Source organism: Camelus bactrianus, chromosome X, assembly GCF_048773025.1.
Source record: "Camelus bactrianus isolate YW-2024 breed Bactrian camel chromosome X, ASM4877302v1, whole genome shotgun sequence".
NCBI classification, from domain to species: Eukaryota; Metazoa; Chordata; class Mammalia; order Artiodactyla; family Camelidae; genus Camelus; species Camelus bactrianus.
This window is the reverse complement of record NC_133575.1, coordinates 31428598-31450213: the sequence shown is the minus strand read 5'-3', so window position 1 is coordinate 31450213 and position 21616 is coordinate 31428598. Positions and strand designations below refer to the sequence as shown.

At 57.8% G+C, this 21616-nt stretch overlaps 1 protein-coding gene across 7 annotated transcripts in view; it reads left to right on the top strand.

The window, feature by feature from the left end:
- BCOR (BCL6 corepressor) overlaps window positions 1-21616 on the top strand; it is an 82966-nt gene that overhangs the window by 20158 nt on the left and 41192 nt on the right. For 4 of the 7 annotated variants that reach the window (XM_074359833.1, XM_074359831.1, XM_074359832.1 and 1 more), the window contains exon 1: window positions 18709-19471. The exons of 1 other annotated variant lie outside the window; for it this stretch is intronic. The gene's annotated coding sequence lies outside the window, so the exon portion shown is untranslated. 2 more of the 7 variants (XM_074359830.1, XM_074359828.1) reach the window with 2 other exon arrangements.

The following is a 21616-nucleotide window of genomic DNA, read 5'->3' as shown; positions in this document are numbered from 1 at the left end:
ACAAGCTGAGCACACCATGTGGCCAGCATCCAGATGGAGATGCAGAGTGTGCCCAGCCCCCCCAGAAGCCCCTGTTGTGCCCCCTCCCAGGGGGTATGCCCCTCCTCTTTGTCCCCCTTCCTCCATGGTCGCCCCTACACTGACTTCTGACACCTTAGATTGGTTTTGGCCACTTTAAAACTTGATGTAAATGGAATCCTACTGTGTGTGTGCTTTCCAGGTGGGCTTGTATTTTTAAAAAACGGTCTTCCCAGCCGCCTCCCACTTGAGGCAAATGATGAGAGCTGAGCCTCGGGAGCTCCTCTGGCCTGCAGAATCCTTCAAGAAAAACTTGGAGGAGCCCTCATAGAGGCAGTAGAGGGGTGATGGTGACTTTGGGTGGGGGAGGGGAGTACACTGGGTGTTTTATGCAAATAATATGCAAAGCATCGTGTCAGGTGCTGCAAGGGATAAACAAAGTGGAAGATGTGGTTAGGAGGGAGTGAAGGCCAGCTGCGACTGCATCTAGCGAGTCAGGCCAGGTTCTGAGGTCTTGAACTGCAAGAGGAGGAAGGAAAGTAGCTCACCCCTGAGGGAGGGAGAGAGAGAAGGTCTGGAGGGTCGTGAGTCCCTGCCTCCCAGAAGGATGTTCTCCATGCTACCCCAGCTCCTGGAAGTCTCTCTTTAGCTAAAGATTGGGAGTCCTTGCCTTAGGGGAAGAGACAATTCAAGTTGCATTGTTTCAGTGTCTGGGAAGATTTTTCTGTGTGTGTGTGTGTGTGTGTGTGTGAGAGAGAGAGAGAGAGAGAGAGAGAGAGAGAGAGAGAGCGCGCGCGAATGAGCAAGCTTCCTGAGAACCCATCTCTCTAATAGTAATTCCTAGGGGGCCTCATGCCAGATGGGCAGTGCCGGCTTCTGCCTGAGTGATGGTGATGATGGGTGTGGGAGGGAGGGAGGAGGGGCCTCAGAGATGGGCAGAGACATTTGAGAATTTCAGAACCCAAAGTCCAGAGAGGATGAGTGACTTGTCCAAGGTCATATCTGAGGGAGCCAGCATGAGAAATGGGATCTCTTGTGCCCTCCCCGATCCTTTCATTACTGTGTACCAACCCCTTGCTTTACAAAGAGCCTAGTGTTGTCACCAAAAGAGCAGAATTACCTCATTTTTGACAGGCGTTATGAATTCAGTTCTATTATGTGGAATGGGGCACAGAGGTTGTGAGCGGGCATGACATTATAATTCATGTCCCACTCCTTCTATTTATCTTTGCTGGGCTTTGTGTATCTTTGGAAGCAGCCTTAAGTCATTATTGGAACAGAGTAGGGAGAAAAATAATAATATATAATTACAAATGAGGACGAGACCGTATGAATCCTATTAATTGCCTTCCCTGCAATCCTTAGTTTTGGTATTTTCAGAATAATTAAAAAGATTAGGCTTCCATTGGTGGAGGTGGTGGGTGAGCGCTGAACCCCGAGCAGCAGCATCACCTACTCCAGGAATGGCCCGGTGCCACCCGCCGCCCGGGACGCTGTCTGAGTAACACCAAGGGCTGGGCTCCAATCTCTGAGTATTTACTCTCTGCTGAGGAGAAACTCTGGCAACGGCTGTAAAATAAACCCCAAAGCCAGGGAGAAGCTGAAGAGAGGAAATACTCAGTGGCGCATTAATCATAGCCGCCAGACCTAGAGCAGAGGACAGAGGCTGGTTTGAAGAAAGACAGAACCTAAATTATCTTGGAGATTGATCTTCCCTCCTCCACGCTCCCTGTGCCAGCCATCAGGTCAGGAAGGTCCCGGCGCAGCCACTGGTATTGAACCGGCAAGGGCATCCACCCCCTGACCAGCATGCTTTGTCAAAGAGAGCAGGCCAGGGATGACCACACTCGGTCACGGGGATCAACCCGGAGCTTCCGCTCGCCCAGAATGGGCTGTATCTGGGAAAGCCACAGAACACAGGAGGCATCTTAGAGGGACCTTTGGGACAAATGCACTGCTGTCATGTCCTCAGGGGACATCGTTGGCATGCCAGGATGGAGTGAAGGCCATTTCCTTTAGATCCGAATAAAGCACCCAATCGTGACGAGCCTGTGGAATTGGCAGAGTAATGACGTTGACCACAGGTGCCTGGAAAGTCGGAAGACTTGCATGGATCAAAGTTGAGGCTCTAGGAATTGGGCAATGAGTGTCCAGGCAGGCAGGCAAGTTAATGATCCTCCAAGCCTCAGTTTCCTCATCTGTGAAATGGGGATAATAATAGTACCTTTATTATAGGGTAGTTTTCTATATGAAATGACATCATGAATGCACATAAGATGTTTAGAACTGTGCCTGGCGGATAGTGAGCCCTTAATAAATCCTAGCTATTGTTCTCCAAAGAGCTGAAAAAGGCTAGTGACCCTCCTCGTCCCCAAGCTCAAGAGCTTCCGAAGGGCTGGGTAGTGGGTTCTTCTGATATATCTCTTCCCTGCTTCAGCTCTCCCTGTGGCAAGAGCAGAATAATCTTTATCAAAGCCCAAAGCCGGGAAAACCCTTGCCCAAAAGTATGAAAGGGCAAGGTGGCTTATAATCTCCCCAAACCCTGAGCCCCAATTTAGCATTGGTGGAAGTGGAGAAACTTTTTAAACAGAGCTAGAGAATCTACTTGTTCTGAGGAGGAAGTCCTTCCCTTGAACTTGGTCCCATATGTTTTCAAAGCTTACCTGGGAGGAAGGCAACTTTTCATTCAGATGATAAATTCTTAGGTTCCCATGGTGAACACAACAGATCAGCTGAGACCTGCTGATCCCAGAAAGAAACAGACTCCTTTTCTGATATTTACTGCAGTTGGCAAGTTGTCAAGATGACCTCAGAAGGACATGATTGGAGAAGCTATGTAGGATTTGATCCCAGACGTAGTTTAAGGTTTGGGGAAACAGCGTGTATGTGTGGGAGACAATATACTCCACTGGAGAGAGCTCAGCTTTGGAGTCAGATCGAATCCCTGTCACCAAAGTCGGCCAGATTAGCTATATATTTTGCGAGGGCAATTGTGAGTTTCAGTTTCCTCAGCTGTAAAATATGAATCATAATATCCCGCCCAGAGGGTTATTTTGGGGGCTTACGTGAGGTAACTTGGAAATGTACCTAATAAAGTAACTGGAAAGAGCGAAGGCCCTCAATAAACAGTAGCTATTTTTATCACGGAGAAATTATTCATCCTTAAAAAAGACTTGCTTTGCCATCAAATGCATTGTAATGACAGTTACGGTTCAAAGTTGAATGGCGTAGAATTGAGAGAAGAACTCCAACTGCCCGAGGTCACCTGTGACCAGAACCCACTCTTCTGGTTTCTGAGGATCTCGAGAAGAAAGATGGTCTCGATCTCTTGCCACCAAGTAAGGACCAAGAGGTGGCCAACAGGCAAAGTACTCTAAGGAGGTTCTGGTTTGGGCTCTGTTTTGCTCTGTCTTGACTAGGAGGTCCCTCTCTCATCTCCTGGGGCTGATAGTCTATGGCATTTAGCAAGGATAGGACGTCCAAGGCCTGCCCCCAGCGTGCACACGCAGGAACCCTGGCTCCTTTGACAAAAACCTGTACTTTTGCAGCCCATGGGCCTCTCCAGGCAATAATGACTCCTCTGGCCTCATGCTTTACTCTCCTAATTTCTTGGGTCTCAGTTCTCACCAGAACTACAGAGCCACTCCCTGCAAACCCCGGCACCGTGCTTTTCCTGAAGCACACGCCCACAATTGTCTTGCTCTCTTGAACTTGGTTTCTTCTCTGGCCACAATATAGAATATTGATTACAGTTAGCAAAAATGTATTAAGCATTCCATGATTCGTTTACTCTTTATCGAGTATTTTTTAAGCATCTATTTTTGCCAGGCACTATGCCATGAATGTGCTGCAAACTTATGAGAACATTACATTTATACACATTTGTTGCTGGATATTGACACAAACTTAGTCCACTGTCATGGTGCGCCTTGTCCTTATGGAGTGTACAGTCTTGTTGGGGAGATGACAGCCCAGGGAGGAAGACTCAGAGCCTATGAAGGAGCTAACTACAGGCCCTCGGTGAGTAGGGTGGACAGTGGCAAGCCATGAGGTGACAGGGATTGTAAGCCTTGTTAAGGAGTTTAGGTTTTCTTCCAAGTGCAGTGGGAACTAGTCGGGTAGTGACATGTGACATGTTTGTTTTTTTTTCCCCCCAAAAGACCTTTGTAGCTGCCATGTGGAGGATGGGATGGAGGGAGGTGAGAGTGGCAGCCTGGAGACCAGTGGGAATAATAATCCTGTATGCTAATCCAGGCAAGGAGATGCTACCCTGGTCAAGGTGGACTTGGGAGAATGGGAAGAAGTGGGCTTACTGGATAGAACATCTCGAAGTAGAATCTGAGTCTTGCCAGTGGACTTGAGGAAGGAGACAGGTCAAGAAGGATCCTTCCCTCCCATCTCCAGGATTCTGCTTTAAGCACTTAAGTGGCTGAGACATTTTCTCTGATAGGGAAGGCAGTTGGGACAAACGGCAAGTTCCAGGGGAAGAGCTCGTCCCTTTTTAAGGGATAATTTGTCCTGCTTACCACACTAACTCCAGGACCTGTTGCAGGGCTTGGCATTTAGTAAATACTCCCAAATATTTGTAGATTAATTGATTTTGTTTTTTCGGCCTAGGTTTGAATCTTAACTCCACCATGTTCCGAGTCGCTTTGGGAACGTTCTGTGACCTCTCTGTCTTAGTGTCCTCATCTGTAAAATGTGCATAATAATTCTACCTGTTTCAGAGGGTAGTTGTAAGGATTAATAGTTCATTTCTATAAAGCGTTTGGAAGAGTGTTGCCAGCACTGCAAATGTTAGCTATTGTTAGCAGTAAGCGGGTTGTAGATTGCCCAATTGAGATATCAGGGCTGCCGTTTGATACGGGGGCCTGGAACTGGAAAAACAAATTGAAGGGTCATCAGCAAGGAGGTGGTATTTAAAGACAGGGGCCTGGATGAGACTGGGGAGGGGGAAGGGAGGCTCCAGGCCCAAGGCATAGAGCATAGAGAAATAGAGCATAGAGAAGAGTCCAGAAAAAGACTGAAAGAGACTCAGAGGTAGAATGAAAACCGTGTGTGTGTGGCATCTGGGAAGCCAAGAGCAGTTCAAGCGGGGAGTGGTCAGGGGTGTTGAGTGTTTCCAAGGCCAAGGAAGTCCTGAACCACATACCCCCTGCCCCAAAGCAACAAGGAAGTGACCAGTGAACTTGAACACTTTCTGCAGAATCGCCAGGGAGGGTGGTGGTCGAAGAGTGATAAATGATGTATCTATACAGTGAAATTCCACGAGCCTTGGCACAGACAAGGCTCATCTCTAAGAGAAAATGATCTGTAAGATGTAGTGATAAGTGTCTTAGGTGAGGTAGGGAACAGCTTGTGTGGTGTGTTCCCATTTCTGAAAATGAAGACAGTGGTGGGGGGTGCTCCCCAGCAGAGGTGAAGATGTTTAATGCACCTATCTACAAATATCTGTCTGTATCCTGTTGCTTTTTGTACAAACTGTAATATACTCAAATTGCAACATACTATACATACCCTTTCTGCACATTATGTTTTTCCTATAACAATAGACCTTAGGGGTCATCCCTATTGATACTACAGAGCAGATCTTTTTTATTTTTTTTAAATAGCTACAGAGTATTCTGTGGTATGCATGAACCATCAATGTCATTGCTGGGCATTTAGGTTGTTTCTAATCTTATACTGTTGCAAACAAAGCTGCATTTATCCCAATATCTCAGAATAACTTCAAAACGAGCTGATTTTTTGAGTGCACACAAGGTAAGGAAATGGAAATACCACATGGATGTAGACACCTCTTTTGAGAAGTACAGCTGTGCAGGGGAACAGATAAATAGGGAGCCGGGGAAGGAGATGTGGGGTCAAGGAAGGGCATTCTAAAGATGGGAGATGCTTCAAGGGAATGAATACAACAAGGTAATTCAATAAAGAGTGCATGGGGGTGGGGAAGGGAGGCAGCCAGGAAGAGCCTCTGCCTGTGATATTTTAGCAGGTGTAGGAGGATGACTTAAAATGGTATGAGGCCCTGTGCTGAGTGCTGTGGGAGTGGCGGGTTGGATGGATGGACACAGGCCTTCAGGAAGGTTCCACTCCAGCAGGGAAGCTACGATGTTTCATAAATACGTTGCAATATTGTTATAGGGTGGTTGATGCTGTTACTGAGGTACAAAGACCTACCAATATCCCACTGGGGCGCCTGCTGGTGGAGTTTGCCCACATTTCCAGTGATTCCCTGGGTTTCTGATAAGCCATTAGCTGGGGGAGAGGAGAATGATATTTTGCCTGAAATTTGTGGATTTTCCCATAGGAATTAAATGACATGCACGCCCTGGAAGGCTTTTAAAAAATCGGAAATAAATAAATAAAAATCCCAAGAAGAATTTATATTCCTGATGGCTTTGCTGATGGTCGTGTAAATTGTATATTTAATCAAAGGCACTCGAATGTCTCTCTCTCTCTTTTTTTTTTAACTATTGAAGAGCCATTTAAATGTCAACATAAGTGATTCCCTCCCAAATAGTGCTGTTTATACATTACTTCCCCTAATAGACCATAATGATTCATAAGGAGGCATTTCGCGCCTCTAAATTGTAGGCCTATTGAAATATAAATTAAGATGATAAATAATTTGACCTTACCTGAGAGTACTAAGTATTTACATGTGTCAAATACGAAATTACTCTGAATATCGGGTCCCTAAAAAGGCAGCCTTCCTCTTCTGGCTGAATTCAATAAACGAAACGGGTTTAGACATCTCCTTTAGAGTGTGGAGGAAAGAGAGGGACAGACACAAAAGAATAGACCCAGGGACCCGGCCGTCCCCGCCCTCCAGACTTCGCCTCGGGCTGGGGGGCGCGCGGGGCCCCCTCCCCCGGAGAGGGAGGCGGGTGCCGGCCGCCCCCGCGCGCCCTCCTCTCCATCACCTCCCGCAACGCCGCTGGAGTTTCTAAACATGGAGTTTCCACAGGAACTTTGCCAGGCCGAGCTCGCCGCCCTCCCGGGTCCCCGCAGAGGGATTCACCGAGTCGGCGGCGCCGCGCGGCCTCCCCGCCCCCCACGCCTCCCGGGAGCCGCTGACCCGGTGGCCTCCAGCTCTGCACGGCCGCTCCGCCGGGTTCATAACCCGAGAAGGCGCAGAGCCTCCCGGGCTTCGCGCCCCCGCCCGACCCTGCCCGGGCCCCGGAGGGTGGCAGCCCGGCGCCCTCGGCGGGGCCCGAGTCCAACCTGCCCGCCGGGCCTGTTTGTCGGCTGCCGCCTGCGCTCGGGGCCCGGGGCTCGGCGAGCTCTCCACTCCCCGGGCCGGGGCCACGCAGTGGGGGTCGCCGAAGCGGCGGAGGGGCGCAGGCCACGGCGGGCCCAGGCTGGGTGCGTTGGCCGCTCGCGCCGGGTTTTTGTTTTGTTTTGAAGCCGGGCGTGGGGGAGGGGCAGCACCTTGTCAATGAGAAATTTCCTGTTCGCAAGACTCTGCTTGCAGAGTTTCTGTCCTGCCCTTGAACTGACAAGTGGATCTCGGCAGCGCGAGCCTCCGAGAGTCCCTCCAGCCGCGCCGGGCGCGCGCGGGGGTGGGGGCGGGGACACCCGCGCCGCGGCGCCGAGGCCCCGGGAGCCTGGCGGAGCGGGGCCGACGCCTGCCCTCCCGGTTCCCCGGCGCACCCGTGAGCACCCAGCCGAGCGGTGACTAATCTGCGGCTCCGGGCCTCTTGGCGCGCAGCCCGGGCTCGCCTCCCGCCCCCTCGTTCCTCCCCCTCCCCGCCGTCCTCCCGGCCCCGCCGCGCCGAGCTCCGCGGAAAGAATCGCGCGGGCTGCCACCGCGTCCCCGGGAGTGTGGGAAGCGGGTCGAGGCAGGCGGCTCCCGAGCCGTCTCTCCAGTTGGCCTTCTTCGACCCAGGCCCGAGTGTGCATGTGTGTTTCCTTCCCCGTGAGCACTTTGATCAGCGTTTCCTCAGCGCCGCCGAAGAGCCAGGGCGAACCGGAGCTTTTAACCCACTGTGTGCCGCCCCACGGTGGGCTCCGTGGGGGAGGGCGCCGCAGGGAAACCTGGTCGACACGGGGGCGATCGGTTTGGTTTGGCAAGCCGGTGTCTGGAAGAGCCCGACCGGATCCGAGGAGCCTGACCAAGCGCGGCAGGCTCTCCTGGGGAGAGCAGGCCGCAAGGCCCAGGGCGGCTTGTTAATGTTCCAGCCCGCCCGGGGGCCGCACAGTAACCCGACCTGCCCAGCGAGGCGAGGTGCGGGCTTGCAAGGCCCTGCAGGCGGAGGCTCTTGGAGGGGGTTGGGAGGCCCTGGGGGGACCCACTTTCACGCACCTTGTCTGCTGGCGCGTGGACGGCTCCCAACACAGGGTGGGGGCCTCGCCCCGCGGACTCGGCTCTGGCCGCCGCTCCCTCCCCTGGCCAGGCCTCGCCGGGGAGTTAATGATTGATTTACTGGCTCCGCGCGGCCGGCGCCCTCCCAGCTATTTGTCCAAGCTGAGGAGTTGCTGGCTAGCAGCGCAAAGGCCGGGAGAGTGGGGGTCGCCCGGGAAGGGAAGCCGCGCCGCCGACGGGAACGAGCGGCCACTTGATTAGCTCCCACTGAGTGGCTCTAGCCGTGTCCGGGGCAAACCTGCTGGAGGCCCGGGCCAGGCGAAGGGAGCATTGGGAAGCGCCACACGTAAACGGGTTGGCAGCTGGTGATTAGGCCGCCCGGTTTTATGAGTCATAATGGGTCGCCTGCTTGGCCCTCAACCTGCTCGCTGTGGACTTGGCGCGCCAGGGTCCAGGCGGTGGACGGTTACGGGCCGTGCAGAGGGGATGCTCTGGGGGGCCCGGGCCGCCGAAGGCGTTGCGCAGGATTTCCTCTCATTTCTCGCAGAAGGCAACACAAACACCCTAAATCAAACCGCTCCGACAACCGAGGGCTCCACACAGACACATCAATAAGGATTTCGCCTCCCGCGTTCGAACGCACTGAAACACTTGTCCTATTTTTATGCAAATGACACCACACAAATAGATCTCGCAGGCCCGGGAGTGGGGCGAGAGGAGGAGGGGCGCCGCCGCCCCAGCCTGGGGGCTGTGAAGGGGGGAGGGAGTCCCAAGCCCGCACCCCGGGGCCCGCGCTGGCTCGGGCGCAGCGGGGCTGGTACTGGCCGGGCGTCCCGCCCCGCGCGCAGTGGCTCCCTGCCAGCGCCGCCAAGTCGGCCGCGTCCCCAGGCTGCCTGCAGAGGCGGATTAGGGAAGGAGCGAAGCGAGCCTGTGACTAATCGCGGGGCCTCGGACCGGAGCACCAAGGCCATGTGCGACTGACAGGATCGACACTAGCAGAGGACACGGCGACGCCTCGCTTAATTGCAGGCTTAAAAAATTGCCGCCTGAGCAGCTCCGGTGCGGAGCCACGGCGTGCGCTCTGGGCTGGGGAGCGCGCCAGGGGGACCTGCGCTCTCGCGGGGGCGGCGGGCGAGGGGAGGGAGGGAGATTTGGCGTCTCCTGGATCAAGGGACCGGGCCCTCCCGTCCGTCCTCCACTCTGCAGGGTCGCCCCACCCCGCGTGCGGACCGAGTGTAGCTGAGCCGACCAGTAGAGTACGATCCAGCTCCCAGGCCTAGGTTTCTGACCCTTTCCCCTGTGGGGCCCACGTTCCCCCTTCTCACCCGAGATCCTATAAAAGCGGCTGTACAGTTGGAGGTGAGAGATTCCAACAAACCCTTAATATAAAAACCACACACGTGAACCACTTTCTTCTCTTCCCTCCCCTTCCTTCTCCACCGGCTGATACAAAGCCCCAATGACCAAAGCGAGAGAGAGGCAAGTCAGGGCTTCAAGGAGCGAGGTCACTGAGTGCCAAAAACTCGGGGCCCAAAGACATGCACCCTAGGCTCTTTTCCCCTGGTCACAGTCCCTCTAGCCCAGACCTCCTTCCTGGAGCGCTGAGGCCTCTCGGGGGAGAAGGGGGAAGCGTCCGCAGGCCGACTGGCCTGTGTGTGTGAGGGGAGGGGGAAGGGGGGAAGGCGGGGTGGCGGGGAACCCAGCGAGAGAAGTTTCCACCACGCTCTGGTCGGCTGCTGCCAAAAATCCCCGGGCCCCTCCCCGCCCGCATCGCCTTCCGTTGCCACCACAAGTTTGGTTTAACGAGAACTCGGGACAAAAGCAAACGATTTCTATAGACCCCGAAAACAAAGGGGAAAGAGACGCGCGGGGCGGCCGAGAAGCGGCTGCTAGCTTAATGGTGCCGGGCCGACAGCAGAGCATTAGAACTGCAAAAGCCGCGCGGGCGGGAGGAAGTGCGAGGCGGGAGGCGGGAGCGCGGGGAGGGCGGGCGGGGGAGGGGCGCTGCGCCATGTTTCCGTGTCACCCGCCGAGTCGCCGGCGCTGGGCTCGGCCGCCGGCTCCCGCCTGCCTCCGTAACAGCAGAAAGCGTGCGATTAGCAGCCAGACAGGCGGGGACTCCGGGCCCGCGGGGCCGCCGCACACGCCGCCCGCGGCCCGGGCCCGCGCCCCCCCGCCCGCCGGGTAATCATCCTCCTCGCTGCAGCGCTGTGTGCACTCTCATTAGAGCAGGGAGGCTTTTCTCTGCGCACTCGCTCGGCTCCCGCTGGCAAAACAACGCCTTCCCCGGCCGGGCCCTGGGCCAGGAGCGCCGGGGAGGGCGGGACGGGGGAGGCAAGAGGGGGTGGTGAGGCAGGACAAGCAGCGCGGGTCATCTCGGCCGCTCGATCTCCTCGGGGCACAGAGATGGGGAGGGTCCATCGGCCCTCCCCACACGGAGTGGCAAAGTCCGAACCTGGTACCAGTGCCGCCATGACCTACTCACGTCCCTCGCTGGAGGCTAGAGTAGGGGCCGAGGGGCGATGAGTGTGTCTGGTTTGGAGAGCGGGGGCGGACACTGGGAAGGCTCCCAAAACAGGTTTTGCCCCATTTGTCTCGCGAACGACCTCTTAAGGCCAGAAGCTGGATCACAGGGGTGGCGGACCTTCGACCCTCAGAGGGACTCGAGTCCCCAAGCTTCGAGCTTGATCGCACAGAAACGGTGGGAGATGGGGGCGGCCGAGGCGCTGCTGCGCTTGGCCCTGAGCTTCGGAGCCCCATTTTCTCCTCTGCGATCTCTGCACACAACAGTAGGCAGCCTCTCCCGGCACCACGCGCCCAGCTGCAGGGCCCGGGAGCAGGTGTTCCTGCCCGGCCGGAGTGGCGGCTCCGCTCCCCTCCCGTCCCAGCTGCGGGGGGAGTCGCGCTGATGGCGGTAATAGAGGGAGGTCTCACTGGACCGCGAGAAGGGTCCTCCGGTCTTAAGTGGGGATGCCCCAGGGCGAGGGCGGCCGCCTGGGGCCGGGAGGGATCCAGGGTGACGCGCGGCCATCCCCCGTCTGGAACAGCCCTGGGGGCCTGAGGAGGCCGCTCCGGGCGGCGCAAGGGCTTCCGGTCCCGGTTACTGCAGCGGCGGCGGCGGCGGCGGCGGCGGCGGCGGCGGCGGGGCGGCTGGGAAGTTCCCGGGGCGGCTGCGAGGAGCACCCTCCCCTGGTTGCTGCCGCCGCCGCGTAGCTTTCGGAGCGGCGCCCTAGGAGCCTCTCGGCGTCTGGCAGCGCCGCTCTCGGCTGGCGCGGGGATGGGGGCTGCGGGGTGGTCCCGACCCAGCACCCCAGCGGGGCGGGGGAGGCGGGGTCCGGAGACCCCGCGGGAGCTGCGGCGCGCCTCCCTGCCCCCGCTCCTCGCCGCCGCCGCCGCTGCCTCTGATATGGCGGGCACGTGAAGCGCAGCTCGGCGCCTCGGCGCCAGCCTGGGAGCGGCCTGCCCCGCCGGCTCAGCTTACCCGCGGGCCCAGGAACGCGGAACCGAGCTTGGCCGGGCCCCGCAGAGCCCGTGCCCCCGCCCCGCTCCCAGCTCGCCGCGGCCCCGCACCCCCTCCCCGCCCGCGCCCGGCCTTGGGGCAGCGCCAGACGGCTCGCCCGAGGGGAACTCAGGCTGACTAATGGGACGCGTGTGGGCCTTACGTGAGGCCCGGCTGTCAGCGGATGCCCGCTTGCTCGGCGCCTACGCCGCGGCCAGGCTTTTCGGGGAAGGGCGAGAGGAGGGGTTTCCCCGCTCGGCGGTTTCGGCTCCCCGGGGACTATCCGGCCGCGGCTGGCCCCGGGCTTTAGGTCGTGCAGGCTCGCCCAGAGGGAGCAGACTCAGTGTGCACCCAGCGCCGAGGTGCGAACCCGGGATGGGGGGTGAAGAGGTGGGAGCTGGGGAGCTCTAAGCCGGAGGTGGGCGCAGAGGCTCATCAACTCGTCCTGGGGCGCCTGTCTTGATGTTTGCGATCTGGGGCCAGCGCCTGGGCGGGGGGGAATTCACAGGCCGCCCTAAGGGCCTGGAGTTCAATACCGAAACCTCCCTCAACAAATACAAAGTCTCCGGAAACCCCTTCGTGAGATTTTTGTGCGGAGAAAAGGATTTTATAAGACTCCCCGAGAGTCCGGTTCGGCCGAGAGTGCTCGGGTTCCGGGCCGCATGACGCCTTTTCCTTCCTTTACAGGGGCCTGTAAAAATCAGCAGAGTTTCTTAGTATTTCGCATTAACAACCACTTCGTGTTGACATAGTTATATGACCGTCCCAAATATAACTTACCTGTTTAGTTTCAACACACGAGCGCGATGGTGAAACACAAACGCCGATCAGTAACTCAGAGAAGGAAAACCCGGCTGCGAGCTTGGGGTTGGATGCAGGATAAATCCTCATCACGCATCCCTGGTTTTATTCAGCCTAATTACACTAGGTAATCCTGTCCCCCACGAGAAAGCCTGAAACCCCGTAGTAGAGGTGCGACTTTTCCTGGGGAGCCCTGTGGATGGAGAGGGGGGTGCTGGTGTAGAGGAGGTGGGTTTTAAATGTCACTTCCAAATGAAAATGCTTTCCTTCAGCCTTTTTCTTTTTCTTTTCTTTTTTTTTTTTGATGCAGTTTTCCAAAGGAGCATTTTTCCGAGATAAGAAGTGACCGATCAAAATCGCTGAGGGGAGGTTGTAAGCAGCCGCTTTGCCTCAGCTTAGCGTTATCTTATCTTTCACACTTGCATGGCGGAAAAAAAATTGGCTTATCTTTATCCCCACCCCCTTCTCGCCTTAATTGCTAAAAAACACTGGTGTGTTAAACGGGGAGGAATGAGGTCTCTGGATTGTCAGTGGAAAGGGAAGATTCAGAAATGTGGGCGCCTGGGGAAAGCCAAGGTAGCAGGGTTTATTCCTTCCCCCAGGCCTTTCTAGTACAACGTAGAAGGTCCAGTTCCGAGTGGAAGCCTGATGGCCAGATTAAAAAAAAAAAAAAAATCTGGGGATGGCCTTCGGTCGTGTGGCTTCCCTAGGCCTGGCTTTCTCCCTGCTGCACATTTCATCGCTCAAAAGCTAGCGGTGGGTCTCGGGTCGAGGCCTCACACTCTGCCTTCATGCCCCCCTTCCCCTCTATACACATCCCCCTTTTGGGGAGGGGGATGCAAAGCTGGGACGCATGGCCTGCTGGAAATCATTAAAATATATGCGAATGTCTGCAAACACACACTTTTAAATCATGGCGTTTCCCCTCCACGCTGGTATATTTAAACTCTAGAGCGAGCTGGATCTCCTCCCTCTCAGTCGTTTGTCTGTGTCACCGACAGGCCGCTAATGGCCGGGCTTCCAGGCGCTGTGCATTATGCATTAGCCTCCTTCCTTCGCCGCACACAGAAGGTTCTGTCAGCCCTCCCAACACAAACCACCCTGCGTCCCCCACCCCCCAATCCACACCCCTGGCTGGGGGCTGCTCCACTGCTAACGTGCTGGAGGCGCCGGGATGTGGGGGAGCATCAAGGCAGAGCAGAGTGGACCCGGAGGAGGGGATGGGAGAGAGTGCCACGGATTAGGCTGTTTGGAATCCCCAGCCCTGCGCTAGCCCCAAGCTTTGCTCCTGGCTGACCTTCCCGAGGCAACCACCTCGCGCCTCTCACCTCTGCGCCCGACTTCGTGGGGGCCTCAGAGGTATTTAGGGACAGATCAGCACCGCATTTCCATCCGCTGGGCCGTACTCCCTTCCTGCCCCGAGCTAGGGGCTGGTGGATCCTTCCAGATCCCTCCAGTCTCTGCCAAGGGGCTCGGGGTGGTGCTTGTCTGCAGGGGTCCCGCGGCCTCGGAGGAGGGAAGCTGTATACAAAATGGCTGGGGCGGAAGGCCGGCCTGCTGGGTCGGCGGGCGAGGAGTTGGTGTTCTCCGCGGCCTCTCCCTGCGGTTCCCACTCACTGCCCCTGGCCGGGTAAATTACGAGCTGAAGGGACCTCGCTAAATAAGCACCCAGGATGGGACTCGGCATCCGAGTTTATCTACAGGAGCATCCGACCCAGTGCCGCAGCTTCGAGGGCTCTTAAACCGGAGCCAGGTGGAGAGCAAGACCCGGCCTCCCCAAGGCACCAGTATTTATGCTCATTCGACTGACACCCATCTAAGCAGCAAGCCCCTTGGTGTAAAGGGCAGTTCATCCACGGGTGCCTGGTCAGAGCTTGAAATCCAGCCCAGACGCTGGACCTGCCTTCTAGACCCTCCTCCCGCAAATGCCCCCAAACCCTTCAAAGACTAGGCAGAAAGAGCAGCCATCTTCAACCTGACAATCCCTAAGTCTAGCAGACTCTGGCCAGGGGAGGCAGCTAGCTACTTTAGATGTTTCCAGATAACTGAAATCCCTGAGGCAAGGATGCCTTGTGCTTGGGGGATGGGCCAGTGGATCTTCTAAGCGTCACTGGGTAAGCCCAGAGTTCTTTTACAAAGTGACCAGGGAAGACTATTAGTGTGGTTATTTGTGTGTGTTTCAAAATAGTTAACATTAACGGGCTAGCTCACACTATGCCAAGTGAAAATGCATTATCTGTAATCACCCATATCGCACCTATTCCAATAACCAGCATCATAGACGTGAGAACATCCTCTGAAGAGGGCCATCGAGGGCCTACAGAGCTTTGTGATTTAGTCCCCGCACATATGTTACAAATGAACCCCACACACGATGTTGGGGTCCCAGGATCCCCCAAACACTGGGTAAGAACCTAACCCCAGGATGCATGACAATTCCCCTAGGCCTAGGTGGAGGTTGAAGGTGTGGAAGAGGGCCTGGCAGGCCTTATACAGTCAGCCTGGCCAGAAAAGGGGGATCAGGCTCCAGGCCTGCTCCCTGAAGCGTTAACCTGCCTGTCCAATTGCAGAGGCTGGGTAGAGTCCACAGCGGAAGCGTACCCTAGGGCCATAGCTTATAACCGGGTGACCCTTCCGAGGGGACAAGAGGCAGGTGGGAGAGGGGTAGCCCTGCATCTCTGCTGGAACGACCTTGCTTTCTGTGCCTATTTCTTTATTCCTTTCCTCCGCCGCCTGTGCGGCCTCCCCTCCCTTGAGCTCACTCACTGGCTCTCTCTGCTGCCTCCTCCTCTGCTTTCATTGAAATCCTCCCCTTGCTGAGGGCCGAGTGTAACAGCCTGACCCCCAGGTCAGCTCCTGAGGGACTCGTGGGAGGGCAGGGGAGGAGGGAGCAGGAGAAGGCCCGCACACGCTGCAGGCTCTGTGGTGTCCTCAGCTCCCGGAGCCCCTTCCCGAGTGGGGACACAAGATCGGAATGCCATTCGTGAGCTTTCTGCTTCTCCTCCTTGGAACAATTCCAACTAACCAGGCCAATAGGTGTAAACTCACCACCCCTCCTCTGCTTTAAAGCACCTCGGGAAAGATCTCACATTTTAATTCCCAGGGAGTCATGAACCCCTCCCCCATTCACACACATTCATGTCTCTGAGGACTCCCTTAATAAGATATTTTAAAAATCCCAGAGTTGGAAAATGTATCCCTCGGAGATGGTGGAGAAACCCTTTAATCCCACCAGCCTGCACGAGAGGAGGATATCTCGGAGGCAAGACTCCTTAAAAAACGGGGGTGGGGGTGGGGGTGGGGTGTGAATGCTGCAAATTACGTCAAAGGCGAATTTACTGGTCTGTTTGTCTCCAGCATCAAATTTCTCCCACAGTCAGCCCTCCTGTAGGCCCCTTCACATTTACAGCGCCACCCCCCTCCCCAATTCATTTTAACTCTAGGACTTTTAAAGTTAGACAAACAGGCCCCTTTGTCAGCAGCCCCGGGAGGCCACAGGACTCGGAGAGGCAGCGGGCTCCATGCTTTCACTTGGTTCCTGGATTTTCCAAAAGTTCTGGACGGTTACATGCGACTCTTAACTCCGGGAAAAGCCTGTGCCTTGGGGGAGAGTTGGGGACGTAAGGGAAGGAGAGAGAAGGTGGCCGGGCATGGGGCCAGGGTCTCTGTGGCGGCCTAACTGAGCCGGAAGAGCCTGGCACGGCTCCGCACCCGCCCAGGCCAGCTCTCCCGCGCGGCCCACGGTGGCACAGCGGCCTCCTTGCCTGGAACCGCGTTCGGAGAGTTTCCCCACAAATACCCAACTTCAGCCTTCCCGGTTATTTTAGACTTGTTTTGAATAAAAGGAATCGCTTCAAAAAGAAATGTTGCTACAACACACAACCAGAGGCCTTTTCTCCAGCTGTGTTTGTAACTCGCATGCGTTCAGTCTAATAACTTTTAATGTCTGGCCCTAAAATGTCTTTATAAAAAATAGCTTTACAGCATAATAGTCCAGGTGTCTTTCTGCTTGTTACCGGAGATTAAAAAAATGTGTGGGTTAGCTTTCAGAGACATCCACCTCCAGAAAGACTGGGAAGAAAAAGGCGTACATTCCATTATGCAGGCGCGGGTCCTGGAAGCGGTGGCGGCTCAGCAGGGCAGGGGACTGCTGGCAGGGGCACTTGCCCGCCTGTCTTTTGCATCAGTTGTTATAAGCAGCTCTGGAGCATGAAGATTGAATTCTGCCCGAAGTTTCGGGTTTCAAACGGTAGAGATGTTTCACTTCTGCTTTGAAAAGGGCTGTTTTTACAACTATGTACTGAGAACTAAAAAAGAATAAATAAAGTCGCACTTAACACCAGTCCCGCAGTCAGTATTAAGTCTAATTTTTTAAAAGGGATCTGCTAGCTAGAGCTGATTTTGGCCTTGACCTTGACTTAGTTATCAACTTGAGATGCTTTTGATTATTTTTGGCATGGAGACACTCCAGGATATTTTAAAACTTTCCGTGTGGATTTACAAGCTACCTCCATTTCGGATTGATGTTCTCATCGAGCCTGCACCATCTTGTCCTTAGGCAGAAAGAGACTCCCCCACCGTCAGCATAAAAAGACCCCATCCGGCAACCGACTTGGGGTCACCTTTTGCCGCGATGTTCGGGCCCGCGGTCTGGGTGCGGTTAGGCCGGAACACCACTCCCCCACTCCCACCCCTTCCCGCCCGCTTCACGAACTGGGGTTTCTCGGCTCGCCCTAGAGGCCCTGCGCTCCGGGGAGGCCGGAACCTCGCCTCTACGCTTCCCCCTCCCGCCCGCCCGCCCGCCCCCGCCCTCCCCCCCCCTCCGCGCCCAGCGCCGCGCCGGGTGCGCTGGAGAAGCTCAATACGTGTCAATTGAATTGAACTGCTGCGGGCGCAGGCTGTACGCCGCCGCCGAGCAGCGATCAGCACGACGTTACCGAGTGGAAATTTATGGGGCGAACGGTGTAAGCCAAAAGTTGCTCCCTGCCAAGGAAAATAAAACGCGGGAGATAATCTCCCGAGGCCGGGGCGAGGGGCCAGGACAGACCCTCCAACCATCTGAGATGCAGACTATGAAATGCCCTCGACTGGGGAGAAATTCTGGCCCATCTCCGCTCCCCTACCACCCCCACCCCCGCCTCCTTGCGCCCCACGGGCTGTCTCCTCCATCCCCCGCCTCTCCAAACAATTCCCACACAATTGAAACGTCCGGGGAACTCGGGCGCGGAGTTCGGGCGGAATGGCCACTGTTGCCCAGGGTGGTGTTTTCGGGTAGCTCTTGACACCAAAATGGGACAGGGTTCCTCCGGGAGGAAGGGGAGACCCGGGGTGGGGGTGGGCTCCAACTTGCACTCGCCAGGCTCTGCTGGGTCTCGGAGGGGACGCGCAACCGGGAGAGCGAAGCGCTGGTGGTGAGAGGAGGCAGCGGCGACTGCCGCTGGGGTTTGACAGCTTTGGCTGAGCGGAGTGCGAGGCGCTTTATGGTAATTGCGGTCCTCCACTGGCCTTCTGGGTAGCGAGGGGAGTCTCGGCGAGCGGCTGGGAGAGCCACCCCCGCCGCCCCCCATCCCCTCGGCTCGGGATCAGTGGGCCGCTCGCGCCGCCGCCGCCTCCGGAGTCGATCTCTGGCTCGCCCAGGACGCGCGCCCGGGGACGGGTGTGCGCAGCCAACTCGGTCCGAGCGGGGGAGGGGAGGGCAAGGGGCGAGGGGGGCAAGTGGTCCGGGGTTCGGACCCAGAGAGGCGAAACGCGCCGGGAATCGGTGACAGCTGGGGAAACTCGTGCAAACCTTTCCTGGGGAATCACCCCTCCGAACCCCCACCGCCGAGGCTCCGCAGCGGAGGGTGAGCGGAGGCTGGGGGAGCTCAAACTTGCGAGAGCTGGAGGCGGCGGCGGGCGGGCGGCTGTCGCCCGAGCGCTGCGCCTACGGGGGGAGGGGAGGCGGCTGCTGGGAGGGAGGGAGGGCGGGCGGGAGGGCGGAGGGAGGGGGAGGAGGAAGAGGAGGGAACCTGGGAGGGGGGACGCGTTGGGATCGCGGCGTGCGGCGGCAGACGGAGCCCGGGCTCCCAGCGGCAAGGTGAGGCAAAGCTACGCTCCTTGCTGAACGCGGGCCGAGCTCGGCGGCTGCGGGGGAGACGCGCCGGAGCCCAGACCGCGACCGAGAGCGGGAGCGAGGCGGGCGGCGGCGGAGGGGGAGCCCGCGAGCCGCCGGGCGGGGAGCCCAAGCCGCGCTGTCGCCGCGCAGGGACGACTTGGCCAACACACTCACACACACACACACACGCACGCACACACACACACATACACACACACACACTCACACACCCAGCCCGAGCGGGCGCTCGCGGCGATCCGTCAACATGGCGCTGGGGCTCCTGCCCGAGCGCGGGCGGCAGCAGCGGCGGCGCGGGAGCTGCTGAGCCCGGCCGAGCCCGGCCCAGCCGCCGGAGCCCGGAGGATCGCGCGGGGCTGTCGCCACCTGCCCGGAGGCTTTGAGCCCGCCCCGCCCCGCCCCGCCCCCACCCGGCCCAGAGCCCACCCCTCGGCGGGGCCGACCCCGAGGGCAGCCGGCTGGCAGCAGACGGCGAGGGAGGCGAGCGAGCGCGGCGCCGCGAGCGGGCTGCGGGCAGCCGGGGACGGCAAACTTTGCTGCTCGCCGCGCTTCCCCGCCCGGCTCCTTCTCCTGTCGCCAACGTCGCCACCCCACTTTCCTCCAACCCCGCACACCTCTCCCGACCCACCCCGCCGCCCCTCGCTTCTCCTCGCCGCCTCGACTCTGCTCCGGGGAAAAACTTCAAAGCGCCGGATTGCAGGCTCCCTGCTTACTCCTCGGCCGGTGATTTCAGGTCAGTGCCCGGACCACCTTTCCCTGGGGAGGCCGTGCGGGCTGGCGGGCGGGAGCGCCGCGGGCTGCAGTCCGCCCCCTCCCTCGAGGCCCCCGCCCGCGGCGGGTGGCTCCTCCGACTCTCTCGCGTACCCCGTGAAGCTTGCGCCTCGCGCTTCCCTTTGGCGGCTTTGCTCGCTTTCGTTTTTATTTCATAGCTATAAGTTATTAAAAATGCAGCCAACCTAAGCGGCCCCGCGTGGGCTCCGGGGAGGGAGGGGCGCGGCGGGGGGGGCCTGCCGCCTCCCTGGGGGGCTGGGAGGAGAGCGGGGAGTTCGCGGAGTGGAAGTTTGCAGCTAGTGTGTTCCTGTGTGCGCGGGAGCGCGGTCGTCTCTGAGCGCCGCGAGTCGGGCGCGGGGGGGGGGCGCTGGGCTGGAAGCTGGGAAGCTCGGCTCGGCGTTAGCTCGCGAGCAGGAAGGGGAGGGCGGCGGGTTCCCGTCTGCTTTCTTTTTCGACTCGGGAAAGAACTGTAAAAACCCCCAGCCGCCGCCGCCGCCTCGTCTCGCCTCTCCGGGGGCCGCTCGTTCCTGCTAGTGGAACGACGGTGTGTGCGTGCGCGAGGGTGTGTGTGGCGGGCGCCCTGGGCCGAGCCGAGCTCGACCTGCCGCCACCGCGCAACTCGGGAGGGGAGTCCCGGGTTTTTTTTTTTTTTTTTTTGGCTTGCCCCAAAGCGCGAATCACGTGGATTAAAAAAAAAAAACTACTAGGAAATCAAGCAGAGCGAGGGGTTCCAACTCGGCTCGTCCGCCCGCCCGCCAGGTCAGACGCTTTGTTTTGTAAATGTTCTTTTAAAATTTTAATCCACGACCCCTGCCCACCCCCACCCTCCCCGCTACATCGCGGAATTGGTTTTGAGTTGTGAACCCCCAGGGGTGGGGGTAGATCGTGCGGGGGCGGCGGAGGGGGAGGGCGAGTAGGGGCGGGGGGGGCGAGACCTGGGTCCTGCACTGGGCAGCGGGGAGCCTGGTGGGAAGCCCTGTTGGGCGTGTGCGAGTCTGCGGCCGGAGGAAGTTGGTCCCACTCGGGGGGCGTGCGGCGCAGAGGCTGAGGGCGAAGAGGAACTTGCGCACCCCGGCGCGATCCTCGGCCGTGTCGCGGAGGGCGAGGCGCCGCCGCGCTGCGGGACCCGCGCTCGGAGCGGGTGGGCGGCTGCGCTGCAGAGCTTCCGCCAACTCTGGGGCTCGGGGCGGCGGCGACTTGCGCCTACTGTTTACCAAGCAAGCCCTGTGTGTGCGGAGTAGGGCTGCTCGAGACACGCGTGGTCCCGGCGGGCTTCCCGCCGCCTGCACTCTCGAGTGGGCACGTCCCCGGGTCTCTGAGACGGCTGAGTCTGGCCGCGTGTAGGCCGAGGACGGGCGAGGCTTAATTTGCTGTTAATGAATCTTTTCCAGAAAGTCTGCGATCTCCAGCTAGAGGCTGTGAGTGCCCGCGCGCGAGGGCGCGCGCCGCCGGCGCCTGAAGGGTGGGGGTTGGGGCAATGGAAGAGCGAAGGAAGGGGGAGGGTTATGTGTATTTAAAAACAAACCTTAAAAAGAAACCAGCGCGCTTCAAATAGGTATTCTTACAGCCTCCGGTGTCTAGACTAGACAGTTCAGGGTTTTAGCTGTTTTTTTTTTTTCTTTTTTTGAGAGAAGGCCAGAGGAGGGGTAGTGGTATTTGGTTCTAGGGATAGCCTCTTGGAGAAAAATCCTTAAAATGGCCTGGGAATAAAAACGAGGAGGAAATGTCCCACCCCAGAAGGTGGTGGGTGGTGAACGCAGACAGACTTGGGTATTTCTAGCCATCTGACACTTCCTGTGGCACTGGAAACGGACACCGCGGGCCGAAATCAATCCTTACGAGGTGTTGGATTCGGTTTTGCCAACAGAATTGCTTGTGTGGAAGGCATTTTAATTGTCAGCCTCCGAGACTCCTGTACGTGGACACTTGGAGAATACGTCTGTTTCTGGACCCTTCCCTCTCCACCCCCGACCTGCTATCTGGTCTGGGCTTTGCAGTGTGGGTTCTCGTGTTTATTTGGGGCATGATTTCACCGCGTGGAGGAAGGCGGGGAGATGGCGGTGATTAATATGCCGTCCGGGTTTAATCCGAGGCTGGCCTGAAGTGT